The sequence below is a fragment of the Cornus florida genome, unplaced genomic scaffold, assembly GCF_030987335.1.
Source record: "Cornus florida cultivar Cherokee Brave unplaced genomic scaffold, ASM3098733v1 CherokeeBrave_3.0.0_Hap2_Chr11, whole genome shotgun sequence".
Classification (NCBI taxonomy): Eukaryota; Viridiplantae; Streptophyta; class Magnoliopsida; order Cornales; family Cornaceae; genus Cornus; species Cornus florida.
Genome location: NW_026775581.1, coordinates 68,562,452 through 68,574,926, shown reverse-complemented (window position 1 = coordinate 68,574,926; position 12,475 = coordinate 68,562,452).

Sequence of the window (12,475 nt, the reverse complement as noted above, 5' to 3'; positions counted from 1 at the left end):
TTTATATTATAACCGTCGTAGGTTTCTACGTTAATTGGATGGGCCGGTTAGGATTGTGAGTTGGACTTAAATGAACCTAGGGTTTAGGAAAACTCTATAAGTATAAGGTAGAAGTCTATGTAGGGTTTTTTTTTTAAACAAAGCACACGTTTTGTGGAAGTGGAGAAGGAAAAACGCAGTTTTTCACATTCTGCCAAGGTTTGATCAAAGCTCCGATCCCGCTTCGTCCGTGGTCCGATCGAGCTGAATTTTGGAGGAGAGGTTCACGACTCAGTGATGCACAATCTGAACAGTGGAGATCAGAGTTTGACCTTGGGAACAGTGATTCGTACTCGTCAACAGTAACTGGGTCGCACAGGTTTTTTTTTCCATTCTGCCCAGATTTCATCAAACATCCGAACCCGCTTCGTTCGTGATCCGATCGAGCTGAAATTTGGAGGATGGGTTCATGACTCAGTGTCGCACAATCTGAACGGTGGAGATCAGATTTTGAGTTCGAGAATAGTGTTTCGTACCCGTGAACAGTAACCGGGTTTTGAAACTAGTCGGGATTTTTTAAGAAGACGACGTTGAAACTTTGAACAAAAGTTTCTGAGGCAAGATTCTATCCTTACTCTTTCCCTTAGACTTCATACTCTTTGCACTCTTAAATGATTCCAGGATTAATGAAGATTAAACCAAACTAAAATGATATCTGTTTTGCTATGAAACTGGTAGTTACAGTAGTGGTGTATGCTTGTTCAACCTAGACTAAGCATGTTTGTGGATGCATTGTGGTTCTGTGGTTCACGTTTTTCCTTACCACTGCTAGTATAAATTATTGGAAGGATGGGTCTAGATGATAGCTATCTTAACTTCTATAATAGCAACTGTTGGAACTTAAATACTAGGAGGATTTGAGTTTAACACTAGATCGGTTTTGTGGAACACTATAATTTGAGCAAGTCTACATACATACTGTGAATATTGTTTTGATGCTTACATTATCACAGTTAGTATCAACTGTGGAGGTTAGGATTTTGTGATACATACCCTACATATCTGTATGTCATTTGTAAGGTGTTAAATGGAAGTTTTAATTAATTCTGTCTTTATATCAGACTAAAGGGAACAACTTAAATTGGGCATGTATATGTTGTTGTTGTGACCCTGTTTATCAATGCTTATTTTATCACTGCTAACATTGAATGTTGGATGTTAAAATTTAGTGGATATATACTTGATTTATTGGTATTATTGACTACTGGAGGATTGGAAAGTAGGCACCGGTATGGGACGGTGGCATACTAAGGATGGGTTTGGTTTTTAAATCAATACCATTACCCACCTACTTGGAATAAGAATGGGATTAACTAAAAGTTAAGTCCCATGGATTTGTATTGTCATAGCAACTACTTATTGAGCGGCAATACCAGGGATTTTGGATGGATTTTATATATGTACTGTTATGGTGCCTCGGTATGAGCTTGAGCCTCAGGACCGATGGCTAGGGAGCGTATATGCATCGGGATGTGTAGCTGGCTATGATGGTTGGAGGTGTACCCTGTTTAGGTATAGGTACATATGCCCACTTCGTGTGCGTTTTAGCATGTTGCCTCTATTCAGGTTGAGACCGGCCTGTAGTCCAGTAAGAGTCCTTTAGTGTGACTATATATATATTTACGGACTATTAGCTATTGTTGAATTGTTTAGGATGTACATGCGTATCGGGCCTCTGTTTGGATTGTAGTAGTATAGAACTTACGCGTGGGCCTGACCCACTTCTATTTTTCAGGTACACGACAGTTCCAGGCTTAGACGTGTTCGTGCTGAGCAGAGGTCTCTATTCACTCTTCCGACGATGTAGGGCTCTCTCTATAGTTTTATTTCTGGACGTTTATTACATTTGTTCTATCTTCCGTTTGGATGTTTAATAGGGGTCCACTAGAGATGGATTCCCAAGTTGTAAACTGATGGAGTTTTGGAGTTTGGGTTTGATGGATTTTAATAATTATAATATTTTGCGGATTCTATTTTTTTAGTTCCTTCCAGCTTTAATTTCATTTCTTAATTTATTTTGTATTCCGTGTTCATTATAAAATATTAATTATTTGATATTCCCTCGGGTTTGGGCCTGGGCCTGATCAACCCGTGTCTCGGATCCGAGGGGTATCTCAGCCTGCCCTAAAGATAGCTTCCCTCTGCCCAAGATAGATCAAATGGTTGATGCTACCACCGGCTACGAAAGGCTGACATTCCTAGATGCATACTCGGGATACAATCAAATTCCTATGAATCCCGAAGATGAAGAAAAAACGGCTTTTATTTCAGAAAAAGGGGACTTATTGTTACAGGGTCATGCCCTTCGGACTGAAGAATGTTGGAGCTACTTATCAACGCCTTGTCAACAAGATATTCGATAATCTGCTGGGAAAGACAGTTGAAGCATATATAGATGACATGGTGATTAAAAGTGTGAAGAAAGAAGATCATCCGAAACATCTACAGAAAGTTTTCAATACCTTGAAGAAGTACAACATGAAGCTGAATCCATCCAAGTGCTCCTTCGTGGTATCATCAGGTCAATTCCTTGGCCACATAGTGAATAAAAGAGGGATAGAGGTAAGTCCGGCTCAGTCTAAGGCCCTCATCCAGAATCAGGAACCAAAAAATTGCAGGGAGGTGCAGGTTCTTACCGGTAGGATCGCAGCCCTCAGCCGGTTTATATCTCGATTGTCAGATAAGTGCAAACCATTCTTCGATGCTATACGATCTAAGAATAAAGATATATGGGGACCTCAGCAGCAGGAGGCCCTCAGTCGGTTGAAAAATTACATGGCCGAACCACCAATTCTATCCGCTCCAAAACCCGGGGAGGTTCTTATTATGTATTTGGCAATTTCTAATATAGCGACAAGTGTAGCATTGATTAGAAAGGAAGGAAAGAGGCAATATCCAGTCTTCTACACAAGTAAGACCATGACAGATGCGGAGACACGATATAGTAAAGCAGAAAAAGTCATCTTAGCCTTGATTTATGCTAAGAGGAAGCTTCGGTATTATTTTGAATCTCATAGCATTGTGATACTTACCAACTATCCTATACGGGGTATACTTTCTAAGCCTGATCTATCTGGGAGAATTACCAAGTGGGCTATCGAGCTTAGTTCCTTCGACATAACTTACGAGCCAAATGCGTCGCACAAAGGACAAGCCGTAGCAGACTTTCTTCTCGAATATGAAGACACTTCCGAAGAGCCGGTACACCCTGAACCACAGTGGGAACTTCGAGTCGATGGCTCCTCGAATCAAACAAGTGCAGGGGTAGGAGTTGTAATGTCAACACCTGAAGGCACCAAGCTGCAGCAATCTATCTGTTTGAAGTTCTCGGCTACGAACAATAAGGCCGAGTACGAGGCGTTACTTGCTGGTCTTCGATTGGCCAGCAGCCTCTAGGTATGTTGGTTAAAGGTTTTTAGTGACTCACAGCTTGTTATAAATCAAGTGACAGGTTAGTACCATCCCAAAGAGGAAAGAATGAAAACATATAAAGAAGCTGTAGAGAACATTGCACGGGGATTCGAACAGGTCGAATTCTATCAGGTACCTCTTGTTGAGAGTGCCGAAGCAGATCAATTGGCCACATCAGCGTCATCCTCAAATGAAGATTTGACTCGGATTGTGCCGATTGACGTCCTGGACAAGCCCAGCATTAATCCTCCGCAGGAACTAATGGTGATTCTAGTTATTCCTAGAGAACCATGCTGGATTGATCCATTGGAAGATTACCTCAAGCATGGACTTCTTCCAAACCAAAAGTCCGAACCACGGAAGCTCCGTCTCACCGCAGCTAAATATGCCATCATTAACAATCAGTTATACCGAAAGTCATTTTTAGGTCCTTACCTGAAATGTTTAAGCCCTACTGAGGCCCTTGTGGTGTTGAAACAAATCCATGACGGAGATTGTGGCAACCATTCTGGGGTTAGTTCCTTACGCATAAAGTCCTGACTCAAGGTTACTTCTCGCCGTACTTGGCCCGGAATGCAGAAGAGTATACTCGGAGGTGTGACAAATGTCAACGTCACGGTCCCATGAAGCATCAACCTGCCGAAGATTTGCATGCAATGGCAAATCTATGGCCATTCGCACAATGGGGGATTGATATGGTGGGCCTGTTACCCAAGACTGTGGAACAAAAGGAGTATGTGCTACTGGCTACAGATTATTTCACTAAATGGGTAGAAGCCGAGGCCTACTCAAGTGTGACCTATGAGCAGGTAAAAACTTTCCTTTGGAACAACATCATTTACCGGTTTGGGATCCCAAAAGTCATTATGATGGACAATGGTAAGAACCTCGACAATATAAGTACCAGAAAATTCTTTGCTGAGCATGGAATTATACAAAAGTTAGCTGCAGTTAGTCATCCACAAGGGAATGGACAGGCTGAAATAACTAATCGGACCATTTTCTGTTGTTTAAAGAAGAAATTGGAGAAACTCAAAACGAAATGGTACGAGAATCTCCCTCAGGTGCTTTGAGCGTACCGAACCACACCACGGTGGCCCATGGGGGAGAGTCCCTTTGCCATGGCTTATGGATCCGAAGCAGTAATTCCAACCGAAACGGCGATTCCAACCCTTCGGACATCCTTGTTGCTTGAAGGAAACAATAGTCAGCAGCTCGAACATAGTCTCGACCTCCTCGATGAAAAAAGGGATGTTACAGCAATAAGGCTTGCTTCATATCAGTAGCAACTGCGCAACAATTATAACAAACGTGTCAGATTCCGGAGCTTTGCGGTAAGCGATTGGGTTTTGAAGTAAGAGACAGCTCATGTAAAGAAACTGGAACCTAATTGGACCGGACCCTACACGATTACCGAAGTAGTGGGGAAGGGAGTATATCGTTTGGCCGAAGCTGACGGACGTCTCATTGCGCGTCCTTGGAATGCAATACACCTTAAACGGTATTTCCATTAGTTAAGTTTGTCAATTTTATTAAGAATTCTTCACAAATAAGGCTGCGTAAGCCCACAGTCAGCCATGTTTTACTTTATTTTGCTTTTATTTGTTTATTTCCATAAAAATGGGGGCCATACCATCATTCTATGATTGTGCAATTATGCAATCGCAGTATGCATTAGCAATTTTTATGCAAAGAAAGCAATTTTTATGCAGTTTTTATGCAAAGAAAAAAAAGAAAAAAATTCTGAAACTTTTTATGCAAAGAAAGAAATTTGAAATTTTCAAATTTTATGCAAAAAAAATTTCATACTACACTATGATTATGCAATTTTATGCTTTTATGCAAAACAATGTTGGAAGCAAGTTATTAAAAAGCATGCGTTTTGACCTATGGTTAAAACTCTTTGTCCCATATCGGATAAAAATAGAAAGGAAATGTAGTTAATATATGCGTAGTCCATGACGTATGGTTGCCAAGAAGGGAGTATTAATGAAGGAAAGTCTCCAAAGTAAACAAATAAGAAACTTCGCAGCCATTGTTACTTGCTTTCTTGGCCTCCTATCATTTTTGAATCCTCGGCAAGTTGTTTAAAAAAAAAAAAAAATGATGAAGAGAAGAATATATGTATGAAAACCTCCTTTAGGCTCAGTGCCGGGGAGTAATTCATTCGCCTCAGACCCCAAGTGTCTGGCTCGGCAAAATCTCGCCTTGGACCCTAAGTGTCCGGCTAGGCAAAAACCTCGCCTCGAACCCTAAGTGTCCGGCTCGGCACAACCTCCCTCCGGCTCAGCGCCGGGGAGTAATTCATTTACCTCGGACCCTAAATGTCCGGCTAGGCAAAAACCTCGCCTCGGACCCTAAATGTCTAGCTCGGCACAACCTCCCTCCGGCTCAGCACCGGGGAGTAATTCATTCGCCTCGGACCCTAAGTGTCCGGCTCGGCAACCTCCCTCCGGCTCAGCGTTGGGGAGTAATTCATTCGCCTCGGACTCTAAGTGTCCAGCTCGGCAAAAACTCACCTCGGACCCTTAGTGTCCAGCTCGGTAAAACCTCCTTCGGGCTCAGTGCCGAGGAGTAATTCATTCGCCTCGGACCCTAAGTGTCCGGCTTGGAAAAATCTCGCCTCGGACCCTAAGTGTTCGGCTTGGCAAAACCTTCTTCAGGCTCAGCGCCGGGGAGTAATTCATTCGCCTCAGACCCTAAGTGTCCGGCTTGGCAAAATCTCGCCTCAGACCCTAAGTGTCCAGCTCGGCAAAAATCTCGCCTCGGACCCTAAGTGTCCAGCTCGGCAAAAACCTCGCCTTGGACACTGAGTGTCCGGCTTGGAAAACCTCTTATTTATTTTGCTTCGGACTAAAACAAATAAGGAACCTTCAAGCAGAGTACCTTCCTTTTAAACAAAAAAAAAAATCTTTCTCAACAGAGTGAGTGCAATATCAGAAGCATACAAGCATACTCAGTCGAAGCAGAATAAAAGAAACACAGCTTAAGAAACAAGGATATATCATTCATTCTCAAAAGTGTTTCATTACAAGGGAAAGAAAAAAAAAATTATTTGCTTGATCCTACTTCCTCTTCGGATCAAACAGGGCAGATTCGAAAGCATCTACTATAGCTGGACTTACAGGTGGAGGAATTGAAGGACCAGGAGTTACAGACGTTGATGAGCTTGGAGGATCTTCCGGGTGAGCCTTCACCATTTCAGCAAAAAGCACCTCAGCCTCTTGAGCCTTCGGACCCTCTGTATAAGGGAAGGATACCCCCATGTTCACATCAAAGGCATCAAGATCCATCGATTTGGGGCCTGAGCCTTGATTGAAGCCGGACCGGTAAGCTTTTGCACTTGATAAGCGCACCAGACTGGAGTAACGACCTTGCATCTGCCTCCCGGCAACGATGCAGGTGCTAAGGGCATCATTCAAGCGCTGGACTTCAGCCTCCAGCAACTCAACTTTGGCATCAGAAGCAGCCAGACGCTTCTTGTAAACATCCCGAGCCTCATATGCAATTTGTGCATTGGCAATGACATGGGATGCCTTCTTCTCAGAATTACTGAGTTCTTTCTCCAGCTTCTTAAGAGAAAGAGACTGAGCCTCAGCAGTAGCACAGAGGGCCATAGTATGATACAAGCCCTGCGTCATGAGATAATAACAATGTAAGAAAGTTTGTAAGACAATTATGACAATGGAAATGAAGGAGGAACAAACCTCTATGGCTCGAATAGGGGCAAATGAGAATAGCTGTTCCAACCCCATTTTGCCGATAATTTCTTCATCCTTGGGGAGCCACATTCCCCGAGCAATAGCCAGTGCTGCAGATGGGTCAGTGATCATAGAATCACCAACATGGAGGATGGACTTGTCAGCCTTCGAGAAGGAAGGAGTCCAAGGTGCCCCAGCCTCAGCAAGGACGTAGGCGCTGACCTCATCCTCAGGGTTAATCTCCTCAGTTTTCTTCCCTTTGCTTTTTAGGTTGGAAGCACCCTTGGGTTTCGCGGTTGAAGAGGGGTTCAGCCTTGCCCTTTTGTTCAAAGGGATTTCGTTAATCTCCTTCTCCTGCTTATTTGTACGCAATATAGTCAGCGGAGCATTCTCTGCAGCTTTCTTCTTCAAGGCTTCAGCCTTCTGTTTTTCTTCCTTAGTCATAGGGAAACTGTCAAATGATGGAAGTGAGAGGTCCATGAGATTAACGGTTATAGCTCTGGAAGCAACTGCTTTAAGATTCGCAGAAGTAAGTAAGCTCAACCGAGGGAGGGTCGCTCTAAACCTGCCTTTCCAGGAAGGAAAACCTCTTCTTGGCAGCCGAAGAAGGAAATGTCGCTAAAAAAACACCAAGAAACTCGTAAATATATCGAAAGAATAAGACTCGACATGGGAAACAGCCAGAACAATCTTCATGAAGAAAGGGGGGATGTTCTATACCTAAATTCCCGAACTTGCGAGGGATTGGGAGTTTGCTCGATTAGGGCATGGCCCATCTCCCTTTAACAATTATCATCCTCTCTTTTCACTTCTTCTCAGAAGTAGGGAGGTCTGTACATATCCTTTGGTGCAAGGGGGAAATGAAAAAGAAACGACAAGGTTCGGTTCCGTGCTTAAAAATAGAATAAGTAATCAGCAAGTTAGCCAGAGTCAGGTCAAGACTCTCCTGCCACCGGCAAATGAGGAGTGCCGAGATTACTCGAAAGAAGTTAGGGTTTACTTGCAGGGGTGCAATCCCGAATTTGTTGAAGACTAAGTGATAGAAAGGATGAAGGGGGAACCTAAGAGCTTTGAGGTGCCCAACAGAGAGGAGCAACTCGTCTTCTCCGACGCCCTCGCCGGCGCAAAAATCAGCGCCTTTAGGGTATTATGCAATTTCTACCCCCTCGGGAATCTCGAATTCTTCCATTACGGATTTAATGGAGAACGAGATGTAACGAATAGATAAAATTGCGTTTCTTTCTTCCTTGGTGAGGATATTATCCGACCCAGAGGTGGATGTTTTAGCCTGGATCGGGGAAGCACCCGGCTGATTAGCCGAGTCATTTATAGGTTTAGGGAAGTTCGAAACCCTAGGTGGGGGAACCCTAATGAGATTAGGGGAAGACAAAGGAGTGGACTCAGAATCTACGATCTCTATACGTTCAGGAGTAGTCGAAGTACTCATAATACAAGATCGAAGAAAAAAAGATGAAGAACTAACCTGATAAGACGACGGAATGAAGAATGCAAGAAACGTAGTGAGAGCAAAAGTGTAATACCCCTAATTTTTAAAAGGATATAACTGGAATTTCTTTATTTATTTTATGTGCATTTTATTGATTTATTGATTAGTTGATTTATGTGCATTTAAATATGATTTATCTGGTTATGTGTTTAAGGGTTTTATTTGCTTAATTGATAATTGTGGTTGTTTAAATTCATTGTAATTATTTTTAATTTAATTATTGGTTAATTTTTGGTAGCTTATATAATTATTAGTGACTTAATTGATGCAGTTTTTGGTAGCTTATATAATTTAGGTGTGTTGTATTTATGTAATTGACGTGTCGTTTTTGGTAGCTTAGGTAATTTAGGTGTGTTGTATTTATGGTTTAGATTTAGGGTTTTATTTTTGTGTAGTCGCCGACTTAAATTAGGTTTTACGTAAATCTTATAAATATACGGTTATATAATTTGACTTAAGGTTGGGACGTGTATATATATAAATCTTATACGTCTGCTAGGGTGAGGAAATTAAAACTCAATTCACGTAAGGGTTTATGAGAGGAAAAACAGAGAGGTTCCTTGAGAAGGAAAGACAGAAGGAGATTGAGAGAATCAATTAGGATTGCAGCCATGGATTGCAGGTGGGATCAAGGAAGAAAGAGTCGATGGCTTGTGGAATAAAACTGGAACAGTGGGAGAGTTGCAGGTAGTCTACAGTTCGTTGCAGAATTTAGTAACGGCGATAGAAGGTTTCAAACCGGAATCTTAAGGCAAGTTTCATTCTGTCTCCTTCCTATAAACTTGTGTTCTGTGCATTCTATATAGTCTCCAGGGATTAATTCAACCTTTAAAACTAATAGTTGATGCAGGTTATATTAGACTGTAACCTGTTTTACGTTCAAAAAAAAAACTGAGATTGGGTTTTTCTCAAACTGTGTGTTTTTTTATATAAACTTCTGTCAATCAAGTTCATAATAGAATTTAAAAAGTTTCTATGATTGTTGGGACTTGTATTGAACCTTAAGAACTTTAAGGAAACTTGGAGCAGAGGAGTGGTCTTCGCCGGAAGCGAAGAAGATAAACAGAGGAAAAGAAAATTGTTTCAGTTGAAGCTTTGTTAATAAATGCATATTGGAATATGTAGGGTTTCTCGGACTTTAGGAACTTGAATAGAACCCTAGGAATGTTAAAAAGATTTGGGATAGGACATTGGGCTTCGCCGGAAGAGCAGACGACAACCGGACGAAGCAGAAACGAAGCAGTGAAGCAGAGAGGGGCTCTCAGGGGTGAGAGCCGGCTCCCGAATGGTGGGAGCCGGCTCCCATGAAGAGAGAGCCGGCTCTCCATGTGGGAGAGCCGGCTCTAGAAGCCTAGGAGCCGGCTCCAATAAAGGGGAGCCGGCTCCCATGGAAAAAAAACCCCTACGGGGTGTTTTCTGCAAATTTTTCGGAGTTCTGGGGTTAAACGCAAATACTAAAAATTAAAGGGGGTTTCAAATATGTTAAAATTAACCTATTAAGACCCTTAAATAGTTGGTTATGCTAGGGTGCTAATCTTAAGGGGCATCAGGAAACAGAAACGTGGAATAGGCATGCTGTCAAGGAAGGATGAATGTTTAAGTTAATAAATTTGTTTTAATAACTTAAACTGACTAGTATCGAATTACTTTTGGGATATTATATAAATTATTTATATACTTTAATGGAGGCCAGGAAGTTCGGTGTGGGATATGGGCATAGACAGTATTAACTTAAATATTAAATGGTATGCTGTCAGGAGTGGTAGGAATTTTAGTTGCTAGTTTTGGTTTAGCGAACTAAATGGACTAGTGTGGGAATACTGTTGGGGTTTCATATAATGAGCAGTTTGGAATTCAGAGTGTCATATTATATCAGGCACAGGTTTTGGAGTGGAGGATCAAAGGGACGTCATGTGGTGTAAATGCTAACTTTTATGCTGTTAAGGATTTATGGAGGATTTCATTACTTGTCTTTGTTTTGGCAATTTAAATAATATGGTATGAGAGGATGGTTTGGGATATCTAGTATAATGTATTTAGTTCATATTTCTGACTGATCATTATAACAGGTTATGGATGTTAATTGATGAACTGTTTAACTTCTGTTTTATCAATTGTATGGATGTGGATAATATAAATTGTTTATCAATACTTTAACAATTTATTTAGAGGATTAATGATTATAATCATATACTGGATGCATAGTAGGATCTTAATAATATCTGTTTTCTATTGTGCTGGTTTCTGGATTTATTTGATGTTCTAATGAATGTGCATCGTTTATGGATCATTTGCATTATATGTACCGGTATGGGACGGTGACATATCAGGGATGGATTAGATCAAAAAGCTAAGTCCTACCCCTTCTTACATACGGAATGGATTAACTAAAATAGTTAACTCCTACATGGATACATGTCTTGTCAACTAAAACAGTTGAACGACATAATGGATGCTTGTTTTATCTTTCGGCATTAGGAAGGAATTTATATATATATTTATGGTACTGTGATACGAGCTTGAGTCTCCTGATCACGGTTAGGGTGCGTATATTGCAAAGGTTGAGTAGCTAGATATAGCTAATGTTCCCTGGTGGGTCTAGGTACTTGGCTGCTGAAAAGCGTGTTTTATATGTCACCTTCTACCCAGGCTGAACTATGTTATAGGCTAGTGAGCATCCTATAGTGTGTATATATATATTTATGGACTATTGTAGTTATTGTCGAGCTATCTAGGATGTATCTGCGTATCGGGTTTATGTACGGATTGTAGTAGGATGAAACTTGCATGTGGGCCTGACCCACCTTTATTTTTCAGGTGTTCGTGAGTACCAGGCTTAGGGTTTGATCGTGGTGATGCAGATACAGTCACTCACTCTTCCGGCTACATAGGATTTTCTTTCTTATTTTGGTTTTGGATTTTAATTCTGTAAATGTTTTACCAGTTGGAAATATTAGGGGTCCACTAGATGGATTCCCGAGTTGTACGGATTGGAAAGTTTATTTATATTAAAACTTTTATTTTGGAGGTTTTACAATTAGAATTCTTTTCAGCGTATCATTATTTTATTATTAATTCAGTTTTATTCTTGCTTGTTTATATATTAATTGTCTGATATCCCTCGGATCTGTGCTCGGACTTGATCACCCGTGGCTCTAGAATCGAGGGGTATCACAGTTGGTATCAGAGCACTCCAGGTTCTAGTGTCCTTAGGAGTGTCTTTCATTAGAAGTCTTCCGCGTTGCGTCTCTTAAAAACTTAGAGCCATATTAGGATTCGTTGTACTCTTTTACGGTTCATTAGGAGGAGCTCCTGGTATCAATTATATTCCATAATTATGGAATGGTTGACACTAGAAGGAGGATGGGGTCTGCGGCGACAGCAAATCAGACCGAAGGAGTAGAGGAGTACGTTATCGAGTTCTCTATCAGAAGCAGAACTTGGGATTTAAGGTTTAGTTCTGGTTGGCATTACTTTTGGAAGTATAAGCCAATGAGGGATATAGGAGTGTGTTTTAGGTCCCCGTATAAAGGGACTAACACGATTTTAGTTATTCTCCTAAAAGAGACAACCGAGGAATGGGAGTCCAAAGAGGATTCTAGTGGAGGAGATTTCAACAAACTCAAGAAAGAGGATATTAAATGTTGAAAATCAGGGATCATGTGAAAGTGATCTTGTTCGCTAATAGTATAGTGAACGATACTCATAGAGTTGAGGTGGATAGTTAACTTTGTGTATTACCTTTAAACGAGGTAGATAAAGGGAACTCTTCAGGGGTTTGGGAATCGGATGAAGTTCTTCTCAGAACGAAGCAAAG